The following is a 26,321-nucleotide window of genomic DNA, read 5'->3' as shown; positions in this document are numbered from 1 at the left end:
AGCCACTCATTGTAAATCAGATAAATCAATTATTAAATGAACAGAAATACATATTAAATAAATAAACATTAAAATGCGAGTGCTTAAGATAAATAATTATGGATTTACCTTTAAATAGTAACTTGAAATTTAGCTATGATATCCTATGACATACAAATATGTATTTCTATAATAAACATATGTGTCCCTAGGATATCATAGCTAAATTTCAAGTTACTATTTAAAGGTAAATCCATAATTATTTCAATTAATATCAGTACAATTACAACAGAATTCCAGCAGCTTCGCTGCTTGGCCCCCTAATCATTACTTAATTGTCACATGAATTTGGTTCTCAAAATAAAGACCCTAGTATAAATGACACTGTCAAACCAAGCTCAGAAACAAACAAAAAACAGAAAGCCCTCTGTCTCAGCTTCACTGAAGTTTTGCTGTCATTGCTCCACTGCTGTCAGAAATGTGCTAAAATTAACTTTGTCCTTCTCCTCACCATGTAACAACAAAGCTGGTATCAATAATTCACCTGACTATTTAACTCCCTCCTCAGGAATGAAAGAAAATCTTGTTCCCCATCTGTCGCTCACTTCGACGTTGTGTCAAAGAAGCAACACTAAGTGTCTCTCTGGAGAGCCTTGCGCATCTCTGAACTTGAGAAAAGACCAATGAGAAATTGGCAGACAGAATTTGTATGTCTCTCCCCCGGATATACGGATATAAAGGGAGGGAAATATGCATCTGTCCATTCAGATTTTTCCTTCGGAGCCGTGCGGTTGTGTGATCAGCTGTATTCACTGACTGTTCCATTCATCTCTACAGAGCGTATGCTGTTAGATCTACAGCACATATCAGTGGCATTCACCTTCTCTGCTCAACAGTGCAGCTTTGCCCCTGGGCGCTTCGACAGCGCTTCGAAAAAGAGTTTATTTTCTCTAAAAGAGCAATACACAGCTGGCGTTAAACGTCCTTTTCAGGACACATCTTTATTAAGATGCCCTTCTGCCCCATGTAGTTCCTGTATGCGGTCGATTTCTCTCTGCTTCTGACGGTCATAAGAGCTGCCTTGCGTGCCTGGGCTGCGATCACACACAGGCAGTGTTTTATGAATGGTTAATATACTCAGTGCGAGAACATATCCATGGCAATGTTGCGGCTTTCTTTCCACAAGAGAAAGCCACTTCAGCTCCCGCACCTCCTTCCTATGGGATTGGGGCCGGTGTGGCTGGCATTGAAGGCGATTTGGGGCATACAGCAGGATCGGTTTTGCCGGATGAATCCCCACGAACCTCCCGCCCCAGCACGTGTGTTTGCTTCCATTCGGGCTCGAGATGAGAGCCCGAATGGCCAGTCTGTTTACTACCTCAGACCCCGATAGCTGGATGATGATTTAACCGCAGCATCGGAGAGCGTCACTGCGGCGTCTAATGCTGATGATTCGACTGTGCTGCCACCTCCGGGTCTGCTCATGCAGTCTGAGCCTGACGCGCAGATGTCCGCAATGCTTGCCCGGACCGCAGTGAGTGCGGGGCAGGACTGGAACCCGCTGCCCCCCCCACCCCTCACGGCTAGTCGATTGGTTCCCCAGGTCAGGGTGCCACTCACAGCAACGTTGAGAATGAGTAGTTGAAGAAGCCATAGAGGGCACCTTTTACTGCCAGAAACCGGCTTCCTCGCTCCTCTGCTCTCACTACCCTCGAAGTTGGAGCAGCTCCAAGCTGTCTCCGCCCTGCATGCCATGGCCCGCCTGCAAATCCACCAGGCCAAGGCACTTGAAGATCTGCACTTGGGTAGTCCTGATCCTGATGTGCTGCAGGAACTGCGCTCGACGACTGATCGCGCCCCCGGGGCCATGAAGGTTACAGCGCCGGCACTCTGATGGGCGATGGCAACCCTTGTGGTCCAGGAACGTCATCTATGGCTGGACCTGGTTGAGATATGGGATTCAGTTCGCAAGACCCATTGGCCAAGCACAACTTGATTATCAGGTTCCTTAGAGGTGCCCGGAGGCTGAATACTCCCTGGCCAAGCCTGTTCCCCTCCTGGAATCTCTTGGTGGTCCTCTCGGGCATTCAGGGACCCCCTTTCGAGTCGCTTGACTCAGTTGAGCTCAAGGCCCTCTCCTTGAAGACGGCCCTCCTGATCGTGCTCACTTCCATCAAGAGGGTTGGTGATCTGCAAGCGTTCTCTGTCAGCGACACCTGCCTGGAGTTCGGTCCAGCAGAAACCCATGTCGTGCTAAGACCATGACCGGGCTACATGCCCAAGGTTCCTACGACTCCCTTCAGAAAAGGGACAGCGGAAAGGGAACGCTGTCTCCTAACAGAGGCTTTCCCACTGGGTTGTTGATGCCATCGCATTGGCCTATCACACCCAGGCCTTTCCCGCCCCTTGCAGGTTCGAGCACACTCAACGAGAAGTGTGCCGTCTTCGTGGGCACTTGTCAATGGCACCTCCCTAGCAGAAATATGCAGAGCGGCGGGCTAGGCAACACCCAATATTCACAAGATTTTATAAGATTTTACAATCTCAGGGCTGAGTTGGTCTCATCCCGTGTTTTCTCAGATCTGAGCCGGTAAAACTCAGTAACACGGAACAACTGATCGGGTGTACCGCTTGCACCTAGCGCCTTTCCCCTCCACTGAGGTGATCGTGTGTGCTCTTATCCCAGGAGATCCCACTAACTCGGCTCCCTGGATGACTCCTCCATAGCCCTTTGGTCCACGAATTCAGCGGAGGAATTCCCCGACCAGACCCACTACAGGTAGTGAAACTACTCTGTACTGGAATAGAAGCCCCACAGGATGGGCCCCCTGTGTATATTAATCCCCCTGTGTGTATTTTCCGCGCTACGGTCCCCCTACGGGCGGACCAGTGTCTCCCTTGGACAGTCCCCGCTGCCCCCCGGTCGCCGTGTCTTTTTCCCCTGAACGAATAGGAGTTGGAAAAGGACACCATCCCCGATGTGTGTGATAGCATTAAGATGGCCCCAGCTGCTTTGACTCTATGCGAGAAATATAGAAAAATAAAAGGCGTGGCTGGTGCGTCCTGCTCCCATGCTTGGCACGTCGCTTTGTTCCCCCCTTCGGGTTCCGGGAACCTTAAAGGTTTATGACAATTTTATGGGTTGTTGGGGAAGGGTACGTGCTGTCTGACGCAGCCTGTCGCTTTGGCACGCAACTACCTGCCCGCACCTGCATTAGCAGTGCACGTACACGGTTCACCGCATGGTGTGATTGAATATGGACCCCTAGTTTTGCTTCTTCGACACAATGTCGAAGTGTTATTATTGTAATAATAACAAAAATTATCATCAAATTTCCCTGGTAATGGTTCCAACTGCTGAAATGTTGGTATTGTGACAACAACACAATATCTATTTAAATTGTGTGTGGTAGATAATACCGTAATAGGATTATGAAAAAGTAGATATCATGCCATAAAAGTGTGAGCAACCCTGCTCTATAGTATTTGGTTGAGCTTCTTTACTAACACTACAGCTAAATTCCCAACTAAATTATTATCTATGGTTTTCATCTGTGTTTAAAGAACAATATCTTATCAGACCATAGAACAGTATCTTTTTAAACATTCAGTGCTTACAAACTGACAACACTGATTTGCACTAGATCAGATATGATCAGTGGAAACAATTACAGAACAATTGATGTGTGTGAGCAATAAAGTACTGACTGTTAAAATGTAATTGTTGAACCTTATCTTAAGCACAAAAGCACTTAACTTTGACAGTAGTGTAACTGTTTGTCTGTTAATAAAATCCCAGCATGCACCTGTTTTAATGAATCTATCAAGTAGATCAATGGGCTGTAAAAAATTAGCACACACTAATAAACAAATGAAAGTGTCAAAAAGTTTACAGATTGAATAATGGGTATAATTAGGACTGCATGACAAATGTTGTTTGGCGCAGGCAGTCTAATGATGATTTAATGTAATTGTTATGACACACCTCATTCATCTTGATATGGCCATTCAAAGTGGATATGAAGCTTTGATAAATTGGGTCAGATTTATTACCATAAAGAATCATGTTCAGGTGTCTGATCCATGCACATTTTCTTAGTTGGGTATGGTGGACTGTCACTTTTCTTGAAATGTAACCCCCACAAAGATTTCAGCATTAAATGGTATAATAAGAGCAGTTTAAGAAGAGGTCATTAAAGAGCAACATGCAGGTTGAATTTATAACTGAATTAATACTTTATATATTGTCTGCAGAGGTCTTTTAAAAACACATATGTAGAAATTACTAATGAAATCTCATTTGATGTAGAGATTTTGATGAAAATGTGCTAGGCTCTGGAATACGCCTTTCCCGCTATCAACGCGTCATATGACGTAGGGCTGAGGCAAACAAAAGAGCTCATGGTCAGCTCTCATTGTGGGTGTTGATGTAGTTAGAGCAGTACAGAAAGTTTTAGAGAAGCCATAATGGTAAATTATTGTGTTTGTGCTGGTTGCACGAATTCCAGCCTGTCAGGACATCGTGTCCATCATTTTCCTTCTAGAAAAAACAAGGCTTTTCGGTCTTGAGTGCGTTTTGTGCAGGTGAAGAGAGCAGACTTCACTGCCGTGTCTGTTACCACACACTTGGTCGTTTGTAGGCACATTTCACTCCGGAGAATTATCGACCTGGAGATTTGTTGGAGTCTCGGATGGGATTTCGGAGTAAGGACCACGTGAGGCTGATTACTGATGCTGTTCCCTCGGTGCACTCGATGGAATCAAGTCCACCGTCAAAGTGTACACCGGATTTTGGCGCGGGCTGGACTGGAGGACAAAGTGCTAACGTTAGCAGACATTCTGTGCAACGAAAACGAGGACTTAGCAGAGTAAGTCTTACTTTTAATTATTTTAACTCTTAATTTGCTCATAATTATAGGCCTGTGGACCATCATAGGCATGTTCGTCCACACCGGAGAACTCGGTTTCTTCATTCGCATTCATTGTAACCTGAGCTTGAACTTGACCAGACTCCCTCGCCCATCGTCACTTCCGGTTAGTGCTTTATAGACGCGGAAGTTATTTTATCACAATTTACTGTAATTTCCGGACTATTGAGCGCACCTGAATATAAGCCGCACCCACTGATTTTTAAATAAAATATTATTTTGAACATAAATAAGCCGCACCTGTCTATAAGCCGCAGGTGCCTACCGGTACATTGAAACAAGTTAACTTTACTCAGGCTTTAACGAAACACGGCTTGTAACAAAAATAAATAGGCTTTAACGGAAACACGGTGTGGCAGCGGGGATGTAGTCAAGCGCCCGTCCGGGAGAGAAAAGTGGTAAGGGTGCTTACACCTGAGCTAAATTATGTCTAACACCGGTGTCTAATTTCAGTAAGCATGGGGAGAGCGGCATAAAAAGGCAGCAGCCACAGAGCTGAGAAAGTGACACACGTCAGTCTAGTGTTGGCGCATAGAAGAATTGAGAAACTTTATAAAATTGATTGTAAACATTGCTGTGGCCATTAAAAGCCTTACCTGGAACGTCAAGTGCCCTGCTGAAAACTGTCACACTGGTGCCCGTGTGACAGTTTTCCCAAGAAGGACACGTGAAGCAGGGCACTTGAAATTAGACACCGGTGTTATGTCGCTTTTCCATTACCAGTACCAGCTCGCCTCGGCTTGCCTGGCCTCGGCTTGCCTCGACTCGGCTCGCTTTTCACTCCGTTTTCCATTGCAGACAGTACCGCCACAAATAATACCCGGTCGTCATAGCGACACCGCAGGAAACTGCCGTGACGTAATCTTATACGCGACACACATCCGCTACCCACACACACAGGACAATGGAGGAAATCGAGTGTATGCTGTTTTTGATCCTCGGGATGTGGCTGTTTCTCACAGCAAGAAGACAAACGTTGTTTCATGAGAGGCTGAGGGCAGCAAAACGAAACACTGCTGAAAAAAACAGGAGAGTTTGGGAATTACTACAGAGTTCAGACTACGAGACGAATCCGGTTGTTCACAGCCGACGCAAGAGGTTAAGTTATGCTAACATAGCTAACGTTTGCATATGTGTAAATACTATACTATATGCAAAGTATTTAATCAGCTTTATAGCTACCAGTATTACGTACTAAAATGTGCATGGTTTATGCGTTTCAGATCTGTTTAGCTTTGCAAAGTCGCCGCGGCAGACCGTCTGTTTGGGCTTTCAACCGAGCTACCGATTCACTGACACTGGACGGCTGACAGTAGAACAGCAGATCTACAACAAGAAAATATGTCGAGCACAGGTAGTGGTTGAAAACGCTTTTGGTAGACTGAAGGGAAGGTGGCGTTGCCTCATGAAAAGAAATGACTGTGATGTTACAATTGTGAAATCTATGATTCTTACTTGCTGTGCTTTGCATAACCTTTGTAAGAGTCACAGAGAGGACTATGACAATGACTGGGATGCACCTGCAGCAGCAGAGCCTGTGGTGGCAGTGGCACAGGGTGTTGAGGAGGAGGGCAGAGATGTACGAGAGGGTCTGATGCGTTATTTTAATTGCTAAATAAATACATTATCATTAAATATGTTGTCTCTGCTGTTTTTCATTAAAGGTTATCACAGTATACAATCTGAAAATACTTGTTCAAACCCTTGTAAAAAGCAAACCATCAAAAAAAGACACTGTTTGTAATAAGTTTCAAAAAAGTTTTATTTAAACACGCATACAAATAGAAAAAAATATAATATTAATATAAATTCACACATCCAACTATATACATATGTTACATGTAGTGAAAACATTTAATTAATATAAACAAAGGGGTTTCAGTCCAGGGGCGGTGGAACAGCATCCCGTCGGTTCAGTGCCTGGACAAGCTGGCTCAGGGTTCCCAGAAAGGCCTGGTTGAAGGACGACATTGCAGCAATCTCCTCTCTCCTTAAAGCCGCTTCGAGTTCTCGGGCATGTGCTGCATCATCGAGTGCCATCTGTAAATGGCGCTCCCGCTGTGCCATAATAATAGTTTTGTAGGCTATATCTGTGCAAACTATTTAAAAATGGCGGAGTTATTCTGGATACTCCGTCTGGCGCGCGCAATGATGACGCAGTGAATAGTGACGATTCTCTCTGACCAATCAGCAGTCGGCATTGTTTTTACGTCACATTTTAGTATCGCCTCAGCCCGCTCAGAACCTCGCCGGAGGTGGTACGAAAAAAAGTACCCGAAAGCAGGTACAGGTACAACTTTTACACAGTGGAAAACCAAACAAAGTCGAGTCGAGTTGAGCCGAGGCGAACTGGTACTGTGTAGTGGAAAAGCGCCATTAGACATAATTTAGCGCAAGTGTAAGTGCCCTTACAGCTTTTCTCTCACGGACAGGCGCTTGACCATGCCCCCGCTGCCACACACGGCTTGTAATAAAATATTTGCAGTAAATAGTAGCCTACCAAGAAAGTCATTGGTCACTATCTTCCTCCTCTTGTGCACATGAAACCACTGAAGTCATCTCCTTCGGTGTCGGAGTTGAATAGCCTCAGATTTAGTTGTCTTTTTGCACTGAGTCAATTCATCACGCTGCTGTTTCCAACGTCTTATCATCGACTCATTAAGACCAAGCCCCCGTGCAGCAGCCAGATCAATCGTCTTCAACTTGAAAGCAGCATCATATTCGTTTCTCCATGTCTTTGCCATGGTGAGGTTGACAAAATTACTACCGTAATCAGAATGATGGGAAGTTTGAGCGCGCTCGATTTAATCTAAACAGTAAACAAAAAAAGTTGTTTTGACCTTAACCCGTTCGGCAATTTCATTGGTCTAATGAAAGCTTCAAGCCACCAAAAAACTGAGCACGTCACAGAATGTTTTTTTTTATTTTTTTTTATAAAATTTGAAAGCTGGAAAAATCCATATATTAGCCGCGTCATTGTATAAGCCGCGAGGTTCAAAGCGTGGGAAAAAATTGCGGCTTATAGTCCGGAAATTACGGTATCTCAAAATATCGTTAATGGCTAAATATATATTACTCCAGTTCAGAAAATCTAGTTGTTTTATCATCAACATACACTATGCTATATAGGGGTGTCCAACCTGCATGTAGTTCACATTTTTTTTTAATTCTGTCATCATTTAATCACCCTTTCACAGTGTTTTCATTTTCCATAAAATTCCCTAAAAATTACTTACTTATAGTTGTCTCTACATATTAAGCTGGGTTAAGAGAAAGTATTTTAACACAGAAAAAGGCTAGGCTTGATGTCACTAACTACTGACTAACTACATCCAAGGATGTTTGCTAAAAGGTTTTAGCGCGTCAAAATAAAGTTGATGGAAATGGACATAATCACAAAAATGTCACAAATGTCGACATAATATTTTTATGTGTAACTCAAGCACATAATCTCTATGTCGATACATCAAATGTCGCGAAAAAATGTTTTGAAAAAATGCTTTTTGTCGATAAAATTGCCATTAATGCAAAAATGTAGTGTCATATGACAGAGTTTGCCCCAGTCGTTAGCCTGTGTTAATCATGGCAACATTATTGAAAGCCAATTTATTGTACGTGATTATGGATGATTATGGATGACATGGTCTTTATGGCATATAGAGCCGATCTGCAAACGTGACACTTCCAGGAGTGCCAACACAAATATCTCATGCACATGTAACAAATGAATGGCCACTGTTGCGATTAATCACAGTATACATCCATTTATTTATTAAAGTTTCTTTTCCACACTATTCAAAATAATAGACGGCAGTCATGGAATTTGCCCACAAAACATAAATCATATAATTTCTGTGCACAAAGATTTTTTTAAATAAGAATAAATACACAATACTAGGTGAAAAGCTTCTGCGTGATTTTTTTTATTTTTTTTATTTTAACACTTAGAGCCCAGTTGTATTAAATAATTGTTTAGACTACTTTTGGAAAAATGCCGGCAAAATCCCCTGTATTAAATAAAAGAAATTACCAAACCAAAAAGCGTTAAATTAAAAATATTAATCACCAAATAAAAAAGCATGAAATAAAAAATGAATTACCAAACAAAAAAAATTTTTTTTTAGACCTATATATGCCTTTTCTTTTCTCAAACTTAAATTAGCCTTACCCTGTAGCTGAATGACATTCTCAGAATGTTCTGTAAACTATCAGAACAATTTTTCCAATGCTGAGTTCACTTTCAGAAAAGGAGCTTTTGAAAATTTTAAAACTTGGATGGCATTTACTGCTTCATCAGAAAATATAAATTTGCATTTTGAAGCTAAAATGTAATTTAGATGATAATCAAGTTCAGTTGGTCATTAAAAGTTGCTGGAGAAATATCCGGGACATAATGCAGTTGTGATGGTGATGCTTTTGATTAGATGATTGTTCAAAATATTGAATATCAGGAATGTCCATCCATCCATCCATCTTCAACCGCTTATCCGAAGTCGGGTCGTGGGGACAGCTGCTCCAGCAGGGGGCCCTAAACTTCCCTATCCCGAGCCACATTAACCAGCTCTGATTGGGGGACCCCGAAGCGTTCCCAGACCAGTGTGGAGATGTAATCTCTCCACCTAATCCTGGGTCTTCCCCGAGGCCTCCTCCCAGCTGGACGTGCCTGAAACACCTCCCTAGGGAGGTGGCCAGGGGGCATCCTTACCAGATGCCCAAACCACCTCAACTGACTCCTTTCGACGCAAAGGATCAGCGGCTCTACTCCGAGCTCCTCACGGATGACTGAGCTCCTCACTCTATCTCTAAGGGAGAAGCCCGCCACCCTTCTGAGGAAGCCCATTTCGGCCGCTTGTACTCGCGACCTAGTTCTTTTGGTCATTACCCAGCCTTCATGACCATAGGTGAGGGTAGGAACAAAAATTGACCGGTAGATCGAGAGCTTTGCCTTCCGGCTCAGCTCTCTTTTCGTGACAACGGTGCGATAGAGCGAGTGCAATACCACCCCCACTGCCCCGATTCTCCGGCCAACCTCCCGCTCCATTGTCCCCTCACTCGATTTCACATTTTCACTTTGTCGATAACAAAATAGAGTGAAAGGTGGATGGAAACTAGGCTATTGACATTATGGCTGTGTGATTAATACCATTTTATTTTCAATTACAATTTTGGCTTCCAACGATTATGAAAGCAAGATAATCGATTAAAGGATAAAACGATTATTGTGTGCATTCCATTTTGCAATGAAACCAGTATTATATATTTAAAGTATCCTTTATTAAAGTTCAAGCAGGTTAGGGAAATAAACTCAGAAATTGGCATTTCTCTGTGCGGTCAGCGCCCCGTATATGAGTTGCGAGAAGTGACCGGGGGAGAGATTGAATCTTCTCCCGCTGATGAACGCTGATCACTCTAGCATGTTTCCTGCAGTTAGATTATAACATAATGGCTCGCGACGTAGTGAATCATATAACATATATGTGTCATGTTCACTGTGTGTATCTTATCATGAAGAAAATCGGTGATATGCAGCTCTATTAAGAAGAAAAAGTTTGTTTTTTGTGAGGTGAGAGAGTCTTATCCCATTATACACTAGAACAAAGTATGTTTATGATTAGTCTTTTTTGGCTTTTTTCCTAAATAATATCTAAAAGTCCTTTAAAACAACGTACAACGTACATTTCCTTTAGGAGCTATACTGCAGATTGTAATCCGAGAATGTTGAATACAATATTTAATCAGGGCTCGACATTAAAGCTTGTCAGGAACAAGTGGATTTTTGAAGGGATAAGTGAAAAATAATTTTACTTGTCCGACCGGACAAGCAGACTGATGTAAATATATATATATATATAAACTGCTATATTTGTCATAGCTTAGGCCTGTGTCACTTATTAGAAAGTTTATATTCTTATTCTGCTGTTGAAAGTAACCCAGAGCATGTAATTTTATGATTCACTAGCGATCTAGTAACAGTTGAGTCCTGTTTGATTGACAGGCGGCGTATGTGTGTGTGCTAATGCGCACCTGAATGGTCAAATACATTTCAACATTTTCGTGTAAACACAGAGAGCGATTGTAAAGCAGTTCAATGGAAAGGAGAAGGCGAGAACCGGCTTGACAATATAAATAATAGTTTAATGATTAACTTAAACCAAAGACAAACACACACACGACGGACATGTCCGTAAATGATCTCTCTCTCCCGCACCATCCTCCGCAGTCGGCCTTTATCCCTCTCGGAGGCTTAATTAGCCTGATAAGGGACCGAGTGTGTAGAATCACGACCCGGCCCCACCCTCTGCCCTGCCACAGTGATGTCTAAAGTGAACGTAAACAGTGGATAAAAAAGCAGATTTGTATTAAAATGTCAGACTTACTGTATAAGTATAAATGTAAGCTAATTAGCCTGATTAGGGGCCGAGTGTGTGGAATCCCAACCCAGTCTGCCCTCCGCCCTGCCATACATATGTAACATAAAATAATTAGCATATGACAACAGCCTCCTACCCTACCCAGTGCAGTGTACATTACAAGTTCAAAAATTTACTGTTAAAATATGTTTTTTTTAAGTTCAATAAATGCATGATGTTTAAAAAATTCAATGAGTAATTGTGTTAAATAGTCGTGATCTCGATATGGACCAAAATAATCATGATTATGATTTTTTCCATAATCAAGCAGCACTGATTGACACTAAAAGCCATTGTTTCTTAAATGTCACATCATGATTTGGCGAATTTGAAAAATCTGAACGCAATTGAGATTTGCGAGTTACGGTAGAGACAGGGTCCGAAATTTACACCTGCCAAGAGCAAAATGCAGGTACATTTTCTGTTTGGCCAGTGAATTTCGCAGCACCACAGGCCTGGCTTTTGATTTCTATCCGTTTATGTCAGCTTGTAAAATAAATTCAAACATGTTCTATTTTTGTCCTCAAGGGGGCTCTGTAGGCCTACAGTACATAGAATGTCTCTTATTAGCTTGTAGTCCTGCTCCTCATCAATAGCCTCAAACGCTGTGTCCACTGGCATGTGGTGAGTGAAGGTGGATTCGGTGCTTTTAATCTAGACTTCAAAAGATGATTGCACGCATTCTTTGTTGCAATTCTGTTGCTGGTTAAATAAATGTTTAATAAATCAACACTATTTGTATACTTTGGGGATTTGAAAATGATTTTCCAACTGTACTCGAGAATATTTAAGATGACATCATTGCTCAGATACTGAAAGCTAATAGTAGAAAATACACACTGGCTTTGCAAATCACAAACACACCCTGAAGCGGCAGTTTGTGGTGAGCAGATTTCTAGGTGCAGAGGACAAACTTGATGCAAACAGGAGCGACAAACAGGAGCGTTCATACCATCAGGATGAAGGGAAGACCACTCTTGGATTTACAGTGGAAGTTTTAATTACCCACAACGACACATACAAATTATCTAGTATGATTGCATTATAATAAAAAATGACTATGATTATTCTGGTGATGCGGACAGAAAACCAGACTAAAATATTCAGACAGTGTTAACAGTATTACCATTAAGCACCACAGGAACATTGCTACTGAATCTACAGCACGAGACGAGACTGTGACAGGACGGAGGGCAGGGCCGGGTCATGATTTTACACACCCGGTCCCTTATCAGGATAATCAAGCCTCCGAGAAGGACAAAGGTCAACTGCGGACGGTGGTGCGAGAGAGAGAGAGAGAGAGAGAGAGAATGTTTACGGGCAGCTGTCCAACCTATGTGTGTGTTTGTGTCTTTTGGTTTCAGTTTTACATTCAAATATTATTTATATTGTCCAGCCGGTTCTCGCCACCTCCTTTCCCTTAACCCGCTTTACATTTGTGCGAAACCCGTGAGGGAAGAGGGATGCCGTCGCAGAGTCCTTGACACTGCCGTCCACCCAGGGGAGCCCACTGCCATCCACCGGGGGACGGAGTAGTCCGACCACCCTGACGTGGGGAAAGGCCGGCGTCTGCGAGGCGAGTGGGGACTGGACTCCCCGAACGCCTGGAGTGATGGAGCCGCTGTCAGGGGCAGAGGAGTGCCCTGCCATCCCCCAGAAACGTGGAGGGGTCAAGAGAAAACCGCCGTCTGCAAGGGGAGGAGGGAAGCAACCCCCTGACCGCCTGGAGCAGTAGGGCCGCTGCCAGGGGCAGAGTATTGTCCCCACAAGTCGCCGGGAATGAAGAGGGGCGTTCTGTCCACCGGGGGTGGAGTGGCTGCCATCCGCCTGAGAGGGTGAAGGAGTGATCGAGGACCATGCAATGGTGCATCAGAGAACTGGTGAGTGAATTTTTTTCCTCTCTCCTCTCTCTCTCTCTCTCTCTCTGCCACTCCGTGTCGGCCTTTATCCCTCTCGGAGGCTTGATTAGCCTGATAAAGGACCGGGTGTGTAAAATCACGACCCGGCCCCGCCCGCTGCCCTGTCACAGAGACAAAGTGCTACCAGAAGATTGATTCCAAAAGAAATTACTATTTTGAGCCGGTTCTTCTGAAACTACAGTGCGAGACATAAGTGACAGTGTAATCTGATTCAGAAACAAATTACTCATTTTAGCTGGTTCTTTTTAGTGAATCAACAACTGTTGTCCAATTCCCAAACCTACAAATCAATGAGCCAACTCTTTTTAATGAATCAAAAAGACTTATGAGTCCATTGAAGCTGACTGAATTAATTGCCTCACTACAAGTAAACCAACAATTGCTACTGTGTTGTGTGTAATTTAGGATCATGAGAGTTACTGACTAGAGACTATTTTTATACAGTTTCAACTTTGATCATTTGACCAAATTGAAAACATTTTGAAAATGAAACACTGTGCTTGCCCAAACATTTCAAAACCAAAATCACTGTTGTCTCTCTTAGCTTGGTGAACCATCTACCCTGAAGTACAGAAAATGTTATGCTATGTGTTTAATGCAAAATTTTGTAAGAGAGCAAACTTTAAACAGCTCAAATGCTATTTGTCAAAAACTTTCTATTCAAACATCTCAAAAACACATAATTTGAGAGTTGCAATTGCCCCTTATTCACATACTCCACCCACCCTGTGCCAGGCTGCATGAATCATGTGCTTTTTTGCTGGATAAAGTGCTGCCCAGCACAGCTCCAAAATAAGCCCTCGAAGAGGACATAATTGGAAATATAACAATTGACAAACTCCAGAGTAACCTTAAAGGAGCCAGAGAGTGGCACAGGGACCACTGCACAAATGGTAGTGTTTCTCCAAGGAGGAACTGCTTGTACTGTTGTACAAATCAAATATGTCTAGACTCATGGATCAGCGGTAGTGTGGAAATCATTGACTGTGTGTCCAGGAGACCGTATGATATGCAGAGAGGAGATTGTTCCAGTGATTGAGAGGTTGTCTTGGGATAAGCTGGAGCTCCAATTCAAACTGTGCCATGGATTGCAGACAAGTGTGCCAAACAGCACAGGCCAATTCACTTCCACAGAACACCTCGTTGAGCACGGATTTCTCCTACTCCTCTCTCTTTCTTTTTGAATATCTCTTTCCCTTGCCCTCTCCTGCTCTTGCTCCCAACCTTATTCAACTGGTTCTTTCTATTAGTCTGCCTAATGCTTGCTGTCCTCCTGAGGCCTCCAATGAGCATAAACAGGAGTCCACATTTTATGATCCTAATTTACTCAATCATTAAATGAGTGATAATTAGCTATGGGTAATCAGTTCAGAGGTAGGACAGAGGTATCGTCCTGCACTTTCAATGATCCATTTGTTTAGGGCTATTAGGAAGAGTTGGCTGAGCTTGAGGTACAATTAACTCTATTGCCCTGACACAACACAGCATATGGCAAGGAAGCCTTACAATGCTTTGGTAGTGGGTACCACAGTTTGAAGTATATGAGAACTACTGTCCAGATAATGATGTTACTAGGGATGTGCGAGACTAGTTGACTAAACGATACTGCTGTGGCTAGTCGACACTAGAATAACTAGTCTGTTAATATTTGTCCCCATTAAACTGTTGAACATTTTCACAAATATATAAAATAGCCAAATAAAAATGGCTTTATATTTTAACTATTAAATTACTGTCATGTTCATGTTACACATTTTAAATATAATTAATAATACTAATACTATTAAAAAAGGGGATATTTGGAGCAGATACAAATTTAATTTCACCTCAGGCAAATGTCCTCTCACAAGATAAGCAAAGTAAGCTTTGAAATAATTTTGGTGGTGTGGGAAGCAGATTTCTGAAACATTGGCTTGAAAGTCGCAATGGATGTTTTCACATTTGAGTCTTCTTTAAATCTGTGCATGCTTGTAAGTTATTTTCCAACTGAGCAAGCTTTTTCAGGTGGGTCAGTTCCCGTCTTTCACAAGACAATGTTGGCATTAATTTGGCTCATCAAAAATATGCTTTTGAGTAAGTAGCTCAGAAAATTACTGTTTTAGGCTTTATGACATTTTTTGTTTTAAAAAAGAACTTGAAAGTTTATAAGGTTGTGAAAATATTGAAATGGGTAATAAAATGCTTAATAAATGCAATTAAAGCTTAATGGACTATTTTTGTCTAACGGGACATTAAAGGTATATTTAAAAAAAAATATCAATTTCAAAAGTAGGGAAAGTTAAGAAACCATAATTAGTACTCTTTCTAGAATATTAAATGACCTAATTACATAGTCCACTGCTATCTGTGTGAGATTACTGGCAACAGCTAGTCTCTAATCCTATAGGGAAAATGAATTGGAGATGTGAAAATTGAATCTCCACCTCGGTAACTGCTGGGGATTTTCCATGGATTAACGAACTGCTTCCCCCACCATCAACACACATGTTTTAACTGTCAATCTCTTTGAAGACACTTGAAGTCTTACTGTTTTCCAACTCAGAATCTTAATGTCAAACCAAGTTGGCCTTGAATCACATGTCTTGCTTTGTTACTTAGAGAAAATGAGATGATCTCCAAGCAAAACAGATTTGAAACCAGTGGGCATGTAATAGTTCTCCCTCTAAATAATCGAAAACAACTTCTCATTTTGTGTATGCAAATGAAAAGTAGCCTATTTTTGGGTGCAGAGATAGCCTGCTGTTTAAACAACACATTGAAAGGATATAATGAACAAACCTTCATAGAGACAGAAGCCAGGCCAGTTGAGGTAAGAGGGCTGATTAAATTCCTATCTCAGCGCATTTTTAGTTCAGTTAATTTTTACAGAGCATTTGACACGTTTCCTCTTAACCAGACTTCCATCTACCCCTGAGGCATTCTTTGTTTCTGCGGCATTACAGTTGCATAGTTCATATGGACACCAGTTAAACCTGAGAGGGAATTTCAAGCAGCTTCCTGGAAAACTGAGGAGCTGAAAAATATACATCACCCATCAGCTACTTTAAATGCAGACATCAAAAATGCAACCTTTTGCAACTGATCTCTCTGATCACGTAATGAATTTTGCATCTGCCAGACTGACATCTGTAATGGGTTTCAGCTCTCCTTTCTCTGATAAGAAACTGTTCCTCAGGCCACCAGTGAAAAGTTACACACAATGGTAAATGTTCTCTTCAAATCCTCAGTCTCTCAGGGCACATCAAGTAAAATTGTCTAGAGACACAGTCATGGGATAATTCCCACTACCACTAAAAGTTAAACAGAGAGTTAAATGATAACATTGTAAGTGGACGCACTGTCATGTATTCTTTGGAGGAAATGACAATGATCACTCAAGCCATCACACGGAAGTCATATCTGATGCTGAAGTAGGTATGTCAGTGCTCAGTTATGAGGGGTATCTGTTTTTTGGTTTTCATTTGATAAAAAAAAGGCCCTTAGCATTTTGCAATATGACTTTAGTAGTCTTTCCTAACATTACAATATTCCCAAATTGTTTTCATTATTATTATTATTTTGCCTGAAAAAGTAAGGTCCAATGTTGTCAAATAAGGACATCTAAATTTACGAGTTTACGAGATCTTCCATCTGCAAATGAGGACTTGAGTGGTCCAACCCCACCACTCCACTCCATTTAATACACAAAGAGAAAATTAGAGTTGATGTGAATACTGTATGTAATTTGTGGCAGAACGGAATCCGGTAGCCACTCTAATTTGTTACGCTGTTGACCAATTAGAGATAATTTCTGACTATCTATTTAAGGAGGGATATCGTCAAGTCGAAGGAATCGGAAGTGAACTTGTGATGTAAAAAAAGAAGTTGCTACGGAGATGTGCGCTGTCTGTTAGAGAAAGGTGGAAGAAGTTGCTTGCTGCGGTGCGAAAAATGAGTCTACTTGGAAGAGAAGTGTGAATGGAAGCGCGCAGTGATCAGATTGTAAGGCTAATGCCTTCCTGGGTTTGATGCCATGTCGGTGTCATCGAGAGTGCAGCTGTGAAGCAACGGTGGAGGTGTGTGCCTTGGATTAAGCCTCCCTGACTGTTCCCCTGGTCCGTGCTGCAAACGAAGCTCCTGTTACTTACCTGAGACTCCAACTGAAGACCAGCGGTACCGGGTACGAGCTTGACGCCCCCACATTACATGCACACGCCTCGCATCTCATACAAACAGACACGCCACCCATACTAAACACCCAATCTTTATTTTTTTCTTGTTTATCTTTAGTGTGTAAAATGTATAAAAGTGAAAATGAGTTGATGGGTTTGCTCTGACGAAGTTAATCTTTTCTCATCTCGTTTTCCTTTTTTTTTTTTTCGAGTTTATGAACATTTGGGACTGAGACAAAATATATGAAAGTAAGCCAAAACTTGGAGGAAACACCATTGCAGCTTTCATATTCAAGTTGTTTTTTATGTTTTTCTCTTTGTCTTGATCCCCATAGAGGGGTGATTTAAGTGCATTTGAAACTAAAATAAAAGATAATTTTGTTTTTTGTAAATTAATTGGAGTTTTCCTGTGTTTAATTTGATTCTCCCTCCTTTCAAGTCCTTCATATGTAACTGGTGGTTTTTAATAAGCTATCTTTATTTATTGACAGGATTAAAGGCCTGTCTAGCACCCAAACGAATAAATAAAATAAACCAAGGACATTGTTTTATTTCTGAAAGTTGATGGGCTGCCACCGTTACAAATTCTTAAGTGTATTTTTATGTCTACGAATCACCTATGCTTCAGAGGGTTGTAGGCATGTGACAGTATTCAGTAATACAGTATATCACAGTAATTAACATGAATGAAATTGTTATTGTAGGCCCTTCAAAATACCATAAATAATTCTAGATTACCTTTTAAGCAAATTGTTTAAAATTTTCTGCGAGTTTGTGGCAAATGACACATTCGCACTATGATGTAAACAAAAGCAACGTGGACTAGAAGCATGGCTGAAGGAGGAACGCAGCTGACCCTTTATCTGCCTTCTATAAGGGTTTATTCGGAAGTGTGGAAGTATTTTTGGTTCCATACAAAATAAAAAAAATTTAAATTTAATTTGCAGTTACAACATTTATAGCAAGCGCCTAGCTACATATTAGCAACTGGCATGCTATCCAGAAAAAAAAACATGCATACTCCTGTTGTAGCATATTAGCTGACTGAAATAAGTCTAACCATACTTTAGCATTAGCCTCAACAAGATAAGTTGTTGGTATGTACTGATCCATAATGATCAAGGCCCTGTGGCAAAATGACCATTTAAATATAAAGACATCGATTTCATGTTAAATTTAGCTATGTATCTATAGCACATGTTTTCAAACCCTGGGTCGTGAGACTTAACAAATGGGTAGCCAGGATGATTTAAGGATATTGTTCCAAAAATAAATTTATTACATTTTATTAATAATAATAATAATAATAATAAGAAGAAGAAGAAGAAGAAGAAGAAGAAGAAGAAGAAGAAGAACTTTGAATAGAAGCATATTAAAATACATAATTCAACTGAACCATGTACATGCAATCAATCGACTCTTACAATTTTTTTAACCTTGCACAGTGCTCAGAACATTATCACATGTCGTTGATGAAGTAATTTTCTATTACCCACAGCGAATATGCAAAGGCTTCACTAGCATGACATTACTAGCCAGTCTTTAATTTATTTTATGCTGAACATGAGCAGGCCAATGTCAAAAAGTAACATTTATGATTTTTTCATGTGAAAAAGAGTGCCTGAAACCAAGACCCCTTCAAAGAAGCAGCAGAAAATGCTGTCAGCCATCCAACCCTGTGGCACAAAGCGGAGATCAGCTGAAAAGATTGTGAAGGCGATGCATGCGAACAGCATAGCAGTATCAGTACTGATATTTCTTGCCCAGCAAAGAAAAAGCAGAAATCTGGAGTAAGGCCATATAAAAATGATTTTTTTGAAGTTTGGGTTTATCAACTGTTCCAACACAGGTCATGCTGCAATACCAATGTGCATAGTATGCAGAATATTTAGCAAATGAAAGTTTGAAACCAGCGAAGTTGGAAAGATATTGAAGTACACGTCATGCTGATCTGGCAGAGAAACCATTAACTTTTTTCTGAGGAAGGCTCAAGAAATTCAGTCATCAGCTCAGGTACTCACTGACATTGCATCAAGCGCAACGATATTAGTTTATGTTCAGTATGTTTGGCAAGGTGAATTTGTTGAAGATCTTCTGTGCTGTCTAACATTGCCTTCCAGCACATCAGGAGCACATATTTTTGAAAAGTGAAATGCTTCCATGACAAAATGTAGTCTGGATTGGGCCATTTGCAAAGGCATTACCAGGCCCTGTGTACTGAAATTATACTCGCACCACCTTCGATCTTCAAGGATTTACTTGAGGACACACAATTCTTAATTCAGAGAAGTGGAATATATTCCGCACCCAGGTGAAGCTCCGTTGGCAGCTAGATATGCACCATACAGCCTCAACACCTTGGCCGCTTGCAACCCCCACTCAGAACTGCGATTGTCATTCATCCACCACCGATTCTTCACTTCTTACGGGCCGCAGTGGATGGTAGTCACAGATAAAGGTAGCACATCCCCAGCAAACACTCATTCTCTGTCCCCGAAAAGACCTAGCTGTAACATTCCATGCAACATCAGCTTCATGAGGATATTGCTTGCGATCTAACTGTTATATCATGCAGTGTTGTGGGATGAATTACATAGTTTGCATGCCCCTCACACGCACGTTTCACAAGAAGTTCACCAGTCAATGTCAAATAACTCTCCAAGCTCTATTCAAGTATATAATCGCTGTATTGCGTCTATTGTTCATGAGTTTCATCATAGTTGATGGATTAAGGTATAGCAAGAGTCAATACGTTTCCCAGAGCCCCTTTTTCCTTTAACACGACTGCCGATAACACATATTTTATCAGTCAGCGGCAGAGGTACATAGCGATGCAACAATGGTATTTTATATTCTTCTGCATCTATATTATGCTATCCTCCTTATTTCAGCTAATCAGGGTGCCGCCATTATCAACTTGAATATGGACCTCTCTGAGATTAGCAATTCCAGCTTTAGTGATAAAAGACATTCATCACGCTGCTTTATAGTACACGCTGGCCATAAATATCTTGAATCATTTACGATTTCATAAACTCATTGGCTGAGCGTATACAGTACCATTCATTCCTAAACGTTGCCGGCAGGATGCATGAAATCAGGCGCTGATAAGGACAGTCCTGGGCACCGTCTGACATGCCCCCCAATTTACACAGATAGTAAAGACTAAAAGTAACTGGTTAATTTTCTTCAACTTTCTTACACCAAATGCATTTTTGTTCACCTAGGTGTAACGTCTGAGGTTGTTACCCCTCCTACCAACCACCAGATGGAGCCCTCTAACAAATACTGATCTTCACCCATTCTTCATTGCTCATTTCCTGTTTACCACATGTATATATAGCCATGCATTTCCATTGTTCATTGTGAAGTATTGCCAGTTTACCCTGCCTTACCGAGTGTTTTTCAATTGCCATTGTTTCTTGATTCATTTTATGACCGTTACCTGTTTTTCTAGATTTACTGCTTTTTGGATTACCCTTTGTTTTGTTTACCTAGTTGGACTATCTATTTGATTTATTGGATGTATCCGCCTGCTTTATGACTACGTCTCTCTGCCTGCTGTTTTGGATTGTTTGCTTGTGTCTCTTTCAATAAACTTTCTGCACATGGATCCTAACACCGTCTGCATGGCCAGTTCATTACAGAATACTTCGCCTACCATGGATCCAGCAGATGTCACACAGCTCCAGGCTGCATTTGCATACCACAGTGCAAGGTTTTAAAGGGTTATCAAGACCAGCTGAACAACCTACAAGCTGCCAACGAATGTCTGACTCACTACATTCATAGCTGCTCAAAGTGGGTGGAATGATGTCGATCTGAAAACTGTTTTCCGTGAGGGGCTTCACCAAGAACTCAAGGCGGATCTGACATGCAAGGGTGAGGGTTCTACTCTGTCAGAATTAATTGCCATGGCTATCAAGATGGATAACCTGCTTTGTAAAGTTAACGGCCCCAGTTTCACACCGTTTCTAAGTTTACAGTCTCAGTACAGGCATAGGCATCCACTGAATCACCCGAACCTATGCAAGTTGTTTACGCCATGTTTATATGGAGGAACGCCAATGTTGACGTAACGAAAAACTTTGCTATTACTCTGGTGAACCAGGTCATCCCAATCCTGCATGCGCACACAAGAAATCAAGCTCCCATGAATCAAAGCTGAAAGTAAGTACCTCAAACTTTGTATAACCTATCCTTCACGGTTTTTTTTTTTGTTGCCTGTAGAGATCTCCATTGGTGATCATATAAAAATTGTTATGGCTTTAGTGGATTCTTTGGCTGTTGTGAATCCCATAAATCAAGAGATCATTCAAGAACTCAATATACCCACCATTCAATGCATTCCAACAATTAATATCACCACAGTTGACAACGCTCCCATTGGTACTGGTATCACCCAACAGACTGTTCCCAAAACCATCAAGATTGGACTATTTCATGTGGAGAACATTACAATATGTCATAAACTCACCCAATCATGCTCTTATCCTAGGTCATCCTTGGCGGACATCCACAACCCTTCTATTTCCTGGAATTGGGGTGTGCTCACACAATGGCCAAGTTTCTGTCATAAACATTGTCTCCATGTTGCTGTCTCCATGACTTGTCTTACCACCAGCATTGAAAGCCCTGATTTCCAAAAAGTAACCATGATTCCCGAGGAGTATGCAGAATTCAATTAAGTTTTTAGTAAACTCAAAGATTCTCAACTTCCTCCTCACCATCCATGGGACTGTGCCATTGAACGTCTGTCTAATACAGCTCCACTGAGAAGCAAGGCTTATCCATTGTCACGCCCCAAGACCCTAGATATGGAAACTAACATCAAGGAAGCCCTTGCCTCTGGTTACATCCATCCCTCCACCTCTCCAGCAGCTGCAGGTTTTTTCTTCGAGGAGAAAAAGGATGGAGGTCTACATCCATGCATTGACTATCGAGGTCTGAACTCTGTCACCTTGAAATACCATTACCCACTGCCACTTATCCCCTCAGCCCTTGAACAACTCCGTGAGGCTACGATTTATACTAAGCTCGATCTAAGAAGTGCTTATAACCTCATCAGTATCAGAGAAGGGAATTAGTGGAAAACTGCATTCCTCACCACCAGGGGGCACTATGAATATCTGGTCATGCCATATGGACTTGCTAACACCCCCTCTGTTTTCCAGTCTTTTGTTAATGAGATTTTCAGAGACCTACTGAATCAGTGTGTGTGGTGGCCTACATTGACGACATCCTCATCTACTCCCAAAACAAGGAACAGCATATACAGCATGTCAGGAAATTCCTATCATATCTCCAGGAACACCAGTTATTTGTCAGGCAGAAAAATGTGTTACCCATACCACGTTCCTAGGTTACAATATCAGCCACCAAGGTGTAGAAATCACAGCAGTGATGTGGCCTTGACCTTCCACAATCAAAGAACTACAGCGGATTCTGGGTTTTTCCCATTTCTACTGCCGCTTCATCAGAAACTACAGTCTCATTGCAGCACCACTCAAGTAATTGCTCAAGGGAAAACCCAACAAGTTGCCATGGAATGACACCGCATACCAAGCCTTTGTCTCCCTCAAGTCAAGCTTCATGACAGTTCCTATACTGAAACACCTCAACCACAATCTTCCTTTCGTCGTTGAAGTAGACACCTCTGTTTGTGTGATTGAAGCCATATCACTATATTCTGGTATTATACCTGCTAAGTATTATGCTGTGGTCAATGCTAGAGGAACTCTTATCAACCCACCTCCTCCCACCTACCTTCTATATGCATTATTCTCCATTGTTAATGGTTTATAGCTTTAGCAGGCTTAGTTCTGTGCACTTTTAAATTTTTTGCTTTATGTTCCAGGTGACAGCCATCATGACCAGATCTTCTAAGCAGCCAGATGCATCAACTTCTGAGATACCCCTCTTCAGATCAGGAGTCTCCTTTCCTTGGATATTTTGCCAAATGTTATGCTATTCTTGCTGATGGTTCTAGTATGAGGGGTTCATGAAGAAAACGGTGTGTCAAAGAAATTGGTTGCTGGCCTGATGCACCTCATTCAGTCACATCTGGATGCACTGATGGGGAATTTCTCTCGCTACTTCCCCCAGGAGAACTTCAATAAATTAAAAGACAAGCGATATTCCATGGCGACTTGTTTAATCCGCGTCGGGGTTCCGAGGGAGTAGGACCGGCACGCATCTAATTCACTGAACTCCTTGGCTCCACGAGTGAGAGGCGGCATCTAATTCAGCCGGTACCCTCCCCGCTCTGCTGCTGGACCTGCGAGAAGGAGATAGAAGCCGGCTTCTGAGGAGAGGTGTGCTCTGCATTTTAATGGCAGCGGTGAAAAGGCTCTATTAACATAAGGTGTATCTCATCAAATGCTGAAGGATGAAGGATGGCCCTAAGAGGCAGGATGATGATGATGATGACAAGATGGAGGGGCGGGTCGTTCCACTACACATATTATTGCATAAAATACTATATAAGATATAAAAACCAGGGGAATATATATTTTTTTTGCATGGATGTCATTTTGTGGTAATTTTCTGTTCATTATATATGACTTTACATGTAATAAATGTGTAAAAATGGACATGTAAATGTGGATGTCTGTTTTCATGTAACACATTGCTACAAAAATACATTTACTGTATACATACAAATGTGCATATCCTTTTTCTGTGTACTACAGTATTGTACAGTATTTATTCTTCATTCTGAAGTAAACTTTTACCTACTGTTGAAATCTGTGTTTAAAAAGCTCAGTGTGATACATAATAGCATTCAGCTAGACAAAACTGACATTCTTGTATAGTACAGTAAGCAGTCAGTGTCAACAAAAAAATCTAATTGTATATAACAAATATTTCCAGGGTTGACTGCCATGCTGAAAAAACATCTAAACATTCTGACCAGTATGGCTCACACAATGACAAAAAAAACTTTTCATTTTGGTGGCATTGGCCAAATTACTGACACAATAACTAGGTTTTGAAGCATGAATTAAATGTTTTGGGTGAGTTACTAAATTTTGCAGACATGCAATAGAGTCGTGATGTCCCATAAAACAGTTGTGACAATTGAACTTACAGTTAAGGGAATGTTAAGTCTGTTTCAAAAGATGAGCCAAAGCGATTGAGAAAAACTGTAATAGCACTCTAAGTAGATTACATGTGATTGTAAATGTAAATGTGACTGTATTACAATATACAGTATACTATATACCCATTAAGATATAGTTCAAGTCTGCCCCATAAATTAGTGATAAGGGCCATATTGTGGTGCAAATAGCTCTAGTAAGCACTGATGACAGGCCCCAATCCAAAATATACATTGAAATCAGTAATGAAAAACAGTAATCATCCTAACGTTATCTAGATAGCGACAAAAATAGTTAGAATATGAAAGGAACATCCAGAGAAATATCCTTTCATCTCTGCTGGCAGATTAGATCAGAGAAAGTTAAAAGAAAGTGGCAATCCAATGTTTAGCTAGCCTTTAGCTAAGCTGCAGCCACAAAGTTGGTGTAAAACTATGACTGACCTCATGTATTGGGGCAATACTAAACGGAAGAGGCAGGACTTATGGCCCCCATCACTGCTTGTGTCCTCTATCTCTGAGACTACTGACCTTGTGTTATGGCATAGCAACCCTTCTCACTCATCCTGAGACAAACAGTGGCTCTGCTGCTCAAAGCCACTTAACTAAGGGACTTTAGTCACTTTTAAACCTTGACTCGCATTGTCAGTGTCAAGGCAGCTGGAATCATGCATTTCAGTTAAATTAAGGGCACATAATGGAGAGAAATACCATATAAATCTGGTGCATGTGAAACAAATAAACAAATAAAAACTGCAGTTAATTTGAGCTGGAAACATTAGGGCTGGGTAGTGTTACTTTCTCTGTTCCTATCTGATTACAGCTATAAAACTATTTTCTTACTGTTGAAACATGACCTGCTTGTCGTCCAATGTCCATCATCTAAACATTTTTAAAAAAATTTCAATAGGACACACAACTGAAAATATACATTAGGTGAGCATGACAGAACAGATAGCTTTTAAAACCAAGAGAAAACTGGGAGACAACAAACTATTCAATCAAACCAGACTAGCACTCTTATGCAAGCAGCAATTAGAGGAAAATGCTTACTGAGGCTGTGAGCGATTTAAGTATGACGTGAAATAAAAACAAATGAATATTATGCCGCTACAAAATCACCATGCTGTAATCCCTTTAGGACAATTGAGCACTTTTTCTGATAAGATGAGGGGAATTAGTATTCAATATTAGGAGCACAGGCAGTGCTTAACTACATCAGGGAAAAGGCAAAAGGAAATCTAATTTACATTGCTTCAAACACAGCCCTTTAATAGAACCAAGTAATTCGAAATTCAGAAATACTGTAGTCTCTCTGGCTCTCTCTAGCTTTGGGTTTCTGTCCTCTGCTTTTGAGACAGTAAAAGCAAATCTAAAATAATTAGGGGGGTGCAGTGAAATTGAAGGCAGAGAAATGGGCATTTACTGGGGCGGTATTACACACTGTAACAATTAAAAGGATGGGTAAGGAGGAGGCGGGAACTGGTTGAAAAGTCAACATTCTATGCATTTGACAGGACGAAGTGAGGGAGCAGATACGTCCCCCCTTTATCTCGCTTCCCCTGCTGATCATTTGATTCAGTGCTGGAAGTGCACTCTCCTGGCCACACCCTCCTCCTCGTCACACTCCTCCCCCGCCTGATTCAGCCCGGGGCGCCACCGGTCTGACTTACAGAGTCGGGTTGATGCATATAAGACCGCTTCAGCACTGGCTTCAGACTCAAGTCCTGAGATTGGCATGGCGCCGCGGCACAAATCGCGTAGCCATCACGCCACTATGCCTCCACTTATTCAGCCCTTGGGCAGACCTCGTGTTTTTGCGGGCAGGAGTTCTA

The 26,321-nt window shown here is 41.5% G+C and overlaps 1 protein-coding gene and 1 long non-coding RNA gene across 2 annotated transcripts in view; one reads left to right on the top strand and one right to left on the bottom strand.

Annotated features, from left to right (window-relative positions):
- Positions 1-26,321, bottom strand: part of LOC127635637 (netrin receptor UNC5D-like) — a 246,688-nt gene that overhangs the window by 179,494 nt on the left and 40,873 nt on the right. The window lies entirely within an intron of this gene.
- On the top strand, positions 20,720-23,975 carry LOC127635682 (uncharacterized). Its single transcript, XR_007969512.1, has 3 exons — positions 20,720-21,557; positions 21,886-23,079; positions 23,245-23,975. It is a non-coding gene; the product is annotated as an uncharacterized LOC127635682 (long non-coding RNA).

Source organism: Xyrauchen texanus, chromosome 4, assembly GCF_025860055.1.
Source record: "Xyrauchen texanus isolate HMW12.3.18 chromosome 4, RBS_HiC_50CHRs, whole genome shotgun sequence".
In the NCBI taxonomy this organism is placed as follows: Eukaryota; Metazoa; Chordata; class Actinopteri; order Cypriniformes; family Catostomidae; genus Xyrauchen; species Xyrauchen texanus.
This window is presented reverse-complemented; position numbering and strand designations above follow the sequence as displayed.